This window comes from Trichosurus vulpecula, chromosome 1 (genome assembly GCF_011100635.1).
Source record: "Trichosurus vulpecula isolate mTriVul1 chromosome 1, mTriVul1.pri, whole genome shotgun sequence".
Lineage (NCBI taxonomy): Eukaryota > Metazoa > Chordata > Mammalia > Diprotodontia > Phalangeridae > Trichosurus > Trichosurus vulpecula.
Genome location: NC_050573.1, coordinates 56,926,978 through 56,935,144, shown reverse-complemented (window position 1 = coordinate 56,935,144; position 8,167 = coordinate 56,926,978).

Below are 8,167 nucleotides of genomic sequence, written 5' to 3'. Positions count from 1 at the left end.
GTTTGCCATTTCCTTCTCCAGATCATTTTACAGATCAGGAAACTGAGGCAAACAGGGTCAAGTGACTGGCCCAGGGTCACACAAGTGTCCAAGGCTGGATCTGAACTCAGGAAGATGAGTCTTTCTGACTCCAGGTCTGGCCCTCTATCCACTACACCACCAAGCTGCCACTAACTCAGCAGTGGGATCTGATGTGGCTAAACCTCCTGTAAGTGGTGGTAATTCAGCCATAGTTCATAGTGATAGTTCACCATAGGCAAAGGTGTTATCTCTGTTTGACAGATGAAGAAACCTCAGAGAGGTACAGATACATTCAACCAACCATGTGGTCAAAGTCATACTTCCTTCTGCCTACAGAAAAAAAATGCAAAATCCTAAGCCTGATACTTAAGACCTCCTACACCCTGATCCCAGACTACTTTTCTAAACACACCCCCACACTCCTGCCCTTTACAACTTCCCTGTACCTTTTACTATCGTCTCTTCTCTCCTTTGAGACTCAGTTCAAGCAGACTTAGCTATTCTGATCAATTCAGTGATGTAAGACAATGCCAAAGAACCCATGATGAAAAATATTATCCACCTCCAGAGACAGAACTGCTGAACACACTGAGGGCAGATATTGAAGCATACTTTTTTCTTTACTTCATGTTTTTTGCTTTTTAGTAAGTGTGTGTGTGTGTGTGTGGTGTGTGTGAGTTACCACATGGCTAATATGGATATATGTTTTGCATGACTTTATATGTATTATTGATATCATTTTGCTTGCCTTCTCAATGGGCAGGGAAGGGGCAGAAGGAAGAGAATCTAGTACTCAGATTTAAAAAAAAAATGAACATAAAAAAAAAAACAGCTCAAGGGCAACTTTCTGTGTGCTGCTATTCCTGATTCCCCACCCCCACTCCCCAGTGAAAATGCCTCCCCTTCCAAATTGACCTTGGATTCATTTTATACATTTTTTGGAAATATTCGTAGGACAAAGGGGGATCATTCCTGAAGAGTGACACTATCACTCGTGTATGTCTCACTCAGCACCCTGAGTCTACCACCTCTCAGTCAGGAGGTGGTTAGCATGTTTCATCATCGATCTTCTAGAATTGGTCAGTCATTGTGTTGATCAAAGTTCTCTAGTCTGGTAGTGTTAAACTCAAATAGAAATGGATCCTTGGGGGCAGCGTATCAACTTAAAAAACCACAAATTCACATTATCTATGTTGTACTGTGCTTTTATTTATTTTGTTGAACATTTCCTAATTACATTATAATATGGTTCAGGCTGCACTGTGGGGGGGGGGTGAGTTTGACACCTCTGATAAGGTTTCAAAGTTGTCTGTCTTTAGAGCCAGGGGGTCACTGGGTAAATTGTTTTCTTAGTTCCTTTCATTTCACTCTGCACTCATTTATGTATCACTTTATCCTTTTCAAAGCAATTTCCCTTCTGCCATGTCATTTCAACTTTCCCGACACATGGAGAGGGGAGGCAGTTATTATTACCCTACGCTATGAATTAAAATGGCCCGTCCAAGGTGGCACCCCAGGCGTGGCACAGCTAGGGCTGGAAGGGAGGTCTCTGGTGCCCTGTTCAGCGTTCTAGACTATGGGCCCGATTGACAAGCCACCTGCCTGAAGAGCCAAGCAAAGGTAAGACTACTTCCCTTGTCACATACGTGTGTGTGTGTGTGTGTGTATACACACACACACATGCACACATATACACACACTGATCCTGACATGTATGAAATGGCCACATGCCGCTGCCCCCCAAGACCTCCACCCGCACGTACGCCCCCACCCCGTCCTTGATGGGAAGAAGGTATGCAGAATGTCGGAGCTTGAAGGGATTTTCTCCAGGTGGGCTAAGTGTTGATAATAATAATCACAGCTAACATTTATGCAGCATTTAGATACCAGGCGCTGCACTGGGAGTGTTACAATCATTACCTTATTTCATCCTCACAACCACCCTGTGAGGAAGGTGCTGTTTTGTAGATGAGGAAACTGACCTGTCCAGGGTCAGACGGCTAGAAAGTGTCTGAGGCTGGATTTGAACCCCCTTCTTCTTGACTCTGGGCCCACTGCTCTATCCCCTGCGCTACCAAGCTGCTTGTGACAAGCGTAGATCCAGAGCTGGGAAGGACCACCTTTGGGATCATCAACCCCCTTCATTCTATAGGTGCTGAAACCAACACCCAAAGGGGGGAAGGGATATGTTCAAGGTCTCACACATGTTAAGTGGTATGATTAGAACTCAGGTCCTCTGACTCTGAATGTCTAATTTTGTATGCAGCATCAAATTGGAAAATAGCCCTGTGAAGTAGGTGTTATTATCCCCACTTTGCAGATATGGAAACTGAGGCTCAGAAAGCCAAATTAGCCTGCTCTGGTTACATGGCTCAGGAGTGCTAGAGATAGAAAGTAAGCCCAGATCTTCCTTACTCTGAGTCCAGCACTGGATCCCACGCTGCCGAACACCTTAGAAAACAGACTCTGGCAACTGGAAGAGACCTCGGGGTCATCTCATCCAACCCTTCCTTTTCAATGGGAAAAGGGAGGCCCAGAGAAGGAGGTGATTTGCTTCTGATTGCACAAATGTCAGGGCAGAGGTGGGATTTCAACCCAGATCTTCTTGACTTGGGTCTGCTCTTCTATCTACTACATCCAGCTGTTAGGACATACCTTGAAGCAAAGACTGGACCTGGAAATCATCAAATCCTACCCTTTTTCTTTTAGAGAAGGGGGAAATGGAGGCCCAGAAAGAGAGTGCCTAAACAGACGTCACATAGCAAGGTAGTGTCAACAATCTATGTCTTTAGACCAACAAGAAGTATATGAATTCAAGCATAACTGGGCATTGTCTTGTTCTCTCTACACACAGAAAGGGATTCATTTTTTCTAGGATAGCTTTCTTTTAAGAAAATTATTTTATGAAATAAAACAAGCATTTCCATATAGTAGAATAAAAAGAGATGATTGTACATAAAACTGCAAATCTATTAAGTACAACTTCCTATTCCTTTTAAATATATGTTATCATGTACATTTCTTTTTTTCCCTTTTTTCTTTACTCCTTCTTCCCTAGAGATGGCTACCATTAGACACAAATATGTATGTATATGTACACATACATGTGCATATGTGTGTATACACACACACATATATATATATTTCTTTTCATCAGTTCTTTCTCTGGATGCAGATAGCATCTTCATAGGTCCTTTGTAGTTAATTTGGGTATTTATAATAATCAATATGACTTAGTCCCTCAAAGTTGTTCTTAAAATAATATTGCTGTTGCTGCATAGATACATAATACGTATATATATATATATATACACATATATATACACATATACATATATACATTTTTGTTGCTTAGGATTTAAATTGCAACACCAACCCTGCTCCCCATACCTTGCCTTGCCAGAGTGGTATACCGTAAGGAGACTCAAGTATTCCAAGGAGCAGCAACCCAATTCTGAGATATGATTACATTGAGCGAAGCACTCAGACTCATAGATATTAAGCCTCAAATCAGCACACGTGGAAGGGAAGGATACTTCTCGGCCAATTTGATTAGTATTAAGCTCAGCAGTCCTAGGTTCCATAGCGAACAGAGTGATTAGAAGGATCTGTTTATTTCAGCATTTCCACCCCACCCCGGTGCCTTTCTGGAAAGCAGGCCACAGCCTTGACTTCTCATCTCTCTGGCATGGAGCAAATCCATTTGCAGACTGGGTCAGACTGACCACACAGACTAACCTAACTGTCCTCATCCTGAAATGGAGAAGCCATGAAATGTGTGCTCCAGAGATAGGAATCAATCCATCAATTGATTAATCTAGCTTTTATTAAGTACCTACTATGTGCTAGGGAAACAAATGAAAGTGAGATAGGCCCTGCCCTCAAGAAACTTACAGTCTGGGGTGAGTGGGAGGGCAGTGGGAGTTCTGGTTCACAGATAAGTAATCTCAGGATACATGCAAAATAAAGGTAAAGATGGGGGTGGGGGGTGGAATAGATAATTGTTGGATAGTAAAATTGGATAGTTGGATAGTAAAGAGATGCGATTTTCAGTTCTATACAAGGAAGACTTTTCTAACAATTAGAAATGACCAGCCCTTAATTACCCCTACCATCTACCTATTCCACTGCCATTCATGCCCATTGACTTGGTCCACAAAAATGTATGTTATCTAATTACTACTATGCCCTTATAGAAGCGAAACATCTTGGGCTGTTCCCAACAGGGCAGTTGGGTGGCATAATGGACAGAGTGCTTAGCCTGGGGTCAGGAAAACCTGAGTTCGAATCTGGCCTCAGACACTTACTAGCTGCGTGACCCGGGGCAACTCACTTCATCCTGTTTGCCTCAGTCTCCTCCTCTGTAAAATGAGCTTGAGTAGGAAATAGCAAAACACTCCAGTATCTTTGTCAAGAAAACCCCCAGTGGTGTCATGGAGAGTTGGACACCACTCAACAAGTTAAAGGGTTATTGACAACCACTCTCTCCAAGCTGGCTCCTCCAAATGTTCACTTCTCTTCGGAAGCGACCACACCACTCCTGGCCAAGATGACCTTCTCTTAGTTCTCTTCCATGGACCTTTCTGCAATTTTTGACAGGGCCGACAACTCTGTTGGTTTCAGGTATAAGCAAGGCTTTCTCTGATTGGCTGACCACAGGTGCTTTATCTTTGCTTAAATAGCCTTTTAAAAAAGAACTTGTCGAATGTAAAGTCTATAGTCATTGACCCTCAAAACTGCAAGAGACACAATCACGGAATGCTATAACTGGAAGGTGCCCTCATGGTCCACCTCATTTTACACATCAGGAAACTGAGGAAGCTCCCAGAATGCAGGATGGAACAATAGAAAGAGTAACATATTTGGAGTCAGAGGACCCTGGGATTGAAATCTGCCTCTGGCACTTACTTTTACTGTAATCTCGCCAAATCAGCCAATCTCCCAGAGCCTTATTTTTAAACGTAAAATGAGGGGATGGGGCTAAACTAAGTCTCTGAAGTCCCTTCCACCTTTAGATCCGAGATCCTCCAATCCATGGAGATAAGAAGCCATTTAGGAATTTGCATTATCAGGAACTTAACTGGAATTTCTCTAGGTTAACCTAGGTTAAAGTGTGAACTAGACAAATTACCTCCCTGGGGAGCCAGGTCGCCTCCTTTATTGAATGAGGAGGCTGGACTAGATGGCCTGTAAGCTCGATGACCCTAAAATCCTAAATAAACCTCCCAGGCATCCTAGAAAGAAATCAGAAAGGTGGTGGGTGGTGGCAGTGGGGAATAAGGGCTTCGTGGGCAGGGCCTTAGACTCAAGATTGGGCATATTTGTATTTTAATTTGAGCTTTTGGGGGGAGGGTGCTTTCTAGCCTCCTGAAGTCTGGGGGTTGGGTGCAAATTGGCACTCTGGGCTAACCTTCTTGGTTATCTTCTTCATCCAGGTGCTCAAAACCCAGTAGGCACTTGACATTTGCTGGTCTGCACAGCAAACTGCATTCCCAGAACCCCTGGGGCAGTTGCAGCTATAACCAGTAAGGACAAAGATCATCTGGTGACTTGTCCAGGCTAATGGAAGGATGGAAAGTTGCGGATCCAGGAATCTGTTGTCTTCTTCCCCAGAGACCAACACCCAAACCTGTCCTCTCCCCTCCCCCCCAGCACTTTCTCCCCCTCCCAGGGTGTGGTCCTATGGCATACTTATGCTCAATAATGTTTGGTATTGTTTCGTATTGATGGCAGATATATACCAGATGAGTGAAGGGATAAAGCAAATCAGTAGATAAAAAAGTAGGATGAGCTGGGGGGGACCTTAGGACACAGACCGTGGAATAGTAGAGGTAGGAGAAACCCAAGAATAGGTCAGAACCAGATTGGTTCTTATAACACAGGAGACAGAATGTCAGAGCTGGAAGGAGTTTTCTAGAGCCTTCTGTTATAGATAGTGGAGCACATCTTATCTCTCCTACCAAACCGTATACTTTTGCACAGCTGCCTGACTCCTACAGTAGGGAACTCAAGACTTACATTTTGAAAGAGATCTGGGCTCTGAAGCCTTTTTGCCACGACTTTGCCCTGTAACCTCTGGCAAGTCCTTTGCCCAACTTGGGCCTCAACTCACACTGATTAAACACTCCTGCTTAAGGAACATTGCCAGCAGTTGGAGATATAAAGACAAATGTGAAACAGTCCCTGCCATTTGGAGGCTTACTTTCTACTGGGGTACTTACATGTAGAAGTAAATAAGTGGGGATTTGAGGAGGGACAGGGAAGCACAAACAACCTGGGGGACCTAGAAAGGCTTCATTTAGGAAGTGGTGCCAAAGCTGAATTTAAAGCTAAGGATTCTAAGGGGTGGACGGCAGAAAGGACTGTTATACAGCTAACAGCAGGGCTTGGGGACTTGGCTGGAGGAGAGGGGAGTAATGTGATATAAAAAAGGGTAAAAGGAGGTTAAAATCAAAATATGGAAGGGCTTTAAATACTGTACTGCACCTTTCCCTATCAGTTAAGAGATCACTGAACTAGATCTCCTCAGATTCTAGTCTGTTTTCTTAGCCGCCATGTATTTATTCTCTAAGTGGATAAGAGACAGACGAAGACCCGAGGAAGACAGTGCTGGATTTTAAAGTACTCAGCCTAGTTTCCCAACAGGATATCAGAACTCCCCTACCTTGGGCAGGCAAGCATGGTACCGTGGAAAGAATGCCATCTTGCTTGCGAAAAGACACAGGCTCAAAACCCACCTCTGCCGTTGACTACCTCTTTGATCTTGGGCAAGTTGTTTAATCTCTCTGGGCTTCAATTTCCTCAGGTGAAAAGTGAGAATTGGATTAAACAGCCCGAGGTCCGATCCAGTTCTAGACGTAGGATCTGGTGGTGGAGATGGTGGGGACACTTTTTCTCTTTTAGGACAACGAATCTGCGTGCCCTGAGTATCCACCTCACCAAACTGGTAGCGGAACCGAGAAGAGGCTACATGAAGGAATCGGTTTAGGATTAACAGTCACAAATAGAGCCGATGTTGGGCACCAGCTTCTCACCAAGTGCCACCTAAGTGTCTATGTCAAGGGCAGTTCTGAGTCTAGGAGGCTCCAGGAGGGGACCCTAGTTCCAACTCCACCCCCAGTGGAAGGAATAAGGAGTTTGGTGGTGTTAGCTGGGGTCTCTCTAGGGGTGCGCTAGGATAGGGGGGTCCAGCCTAGATTTCGTTTCCCGTGGATTTGGTGGTAATGGGATATCTACATCCACGGGAGAGGCTCTTTGCGCATCTGTCCCACCGGTCTGTGCCACAAGGGCGTGTTCAAAGGTCGGTAACGTCGCGTGAGAGCGTGCCCAAGGGCTGTCCCTAGACTTACTGACCCAAGACCCGGCCCCGCCGCCAGACCCAAGTCTAGGCGGGCCCCCTCCTGCCCCGCCCCTTCCCGACTCCCATGACTCCCTACTTCCCTCCTACCCTCCCCTCGCCCCCCCACGGCTCCCCTCCCCACTCCGCCCCGTCCAGTCCCGCCCCGGGCCCCGCCCAGCCGTGCCGGGCCGCCTCTCCGCGGACATGTGGGACGGTGCGGAGCCCGCGCGTGCGCCGTGTCCCCTGACCCATTGTTGGGCTGAGGGGTGACGTCACGGGCTCCCGGGAAAGGCGGGGCGGGGGGGGGGCAGCCGGAGGAGGAGGTGGAGGAGGAGGGAGCTTCCAGCTGCCGCCGCCGCCGCCGCGCTGCCCACCGCCCTGCCCACCGCCGCCGCCGCCGCCGCAGCCCCCGCGCCCATCACCGCTTCCCGCCCCGGCAGCCGCAGCCCCACGTAGCCGCCGCCGCCGCCGCGACGAGCCCCAGCCTCAGCCCCAGCCCCAGCCCCAGCCCCAGCCCGAGTCCGGAGCGAGCCCGCCAGGCAGCGGCCGCGGTAGCGTCGGCGGCGTCGGCGGCGTCGGCAGCAGCGGCCGCGGTAGCGTCGGCGGCGTCGTCGGCGGCAGCAGCAGCAGCAGCGGCCGCGGCCGCGGGCGCAGCTGAGTCTCCTGCCGCTCCCCCGGCCCCCTTCTTCCCCCCGCTGCTGCTGAATGCAGGCGGCCGGCTGGAGAGGAGACAAAGGAGGAGGAGGAGGAGGCGGGGGGCGGCGGCAGGAGGAGCAGGAGGAGGAGGAGGGGGCGGCGGCGGCGGCG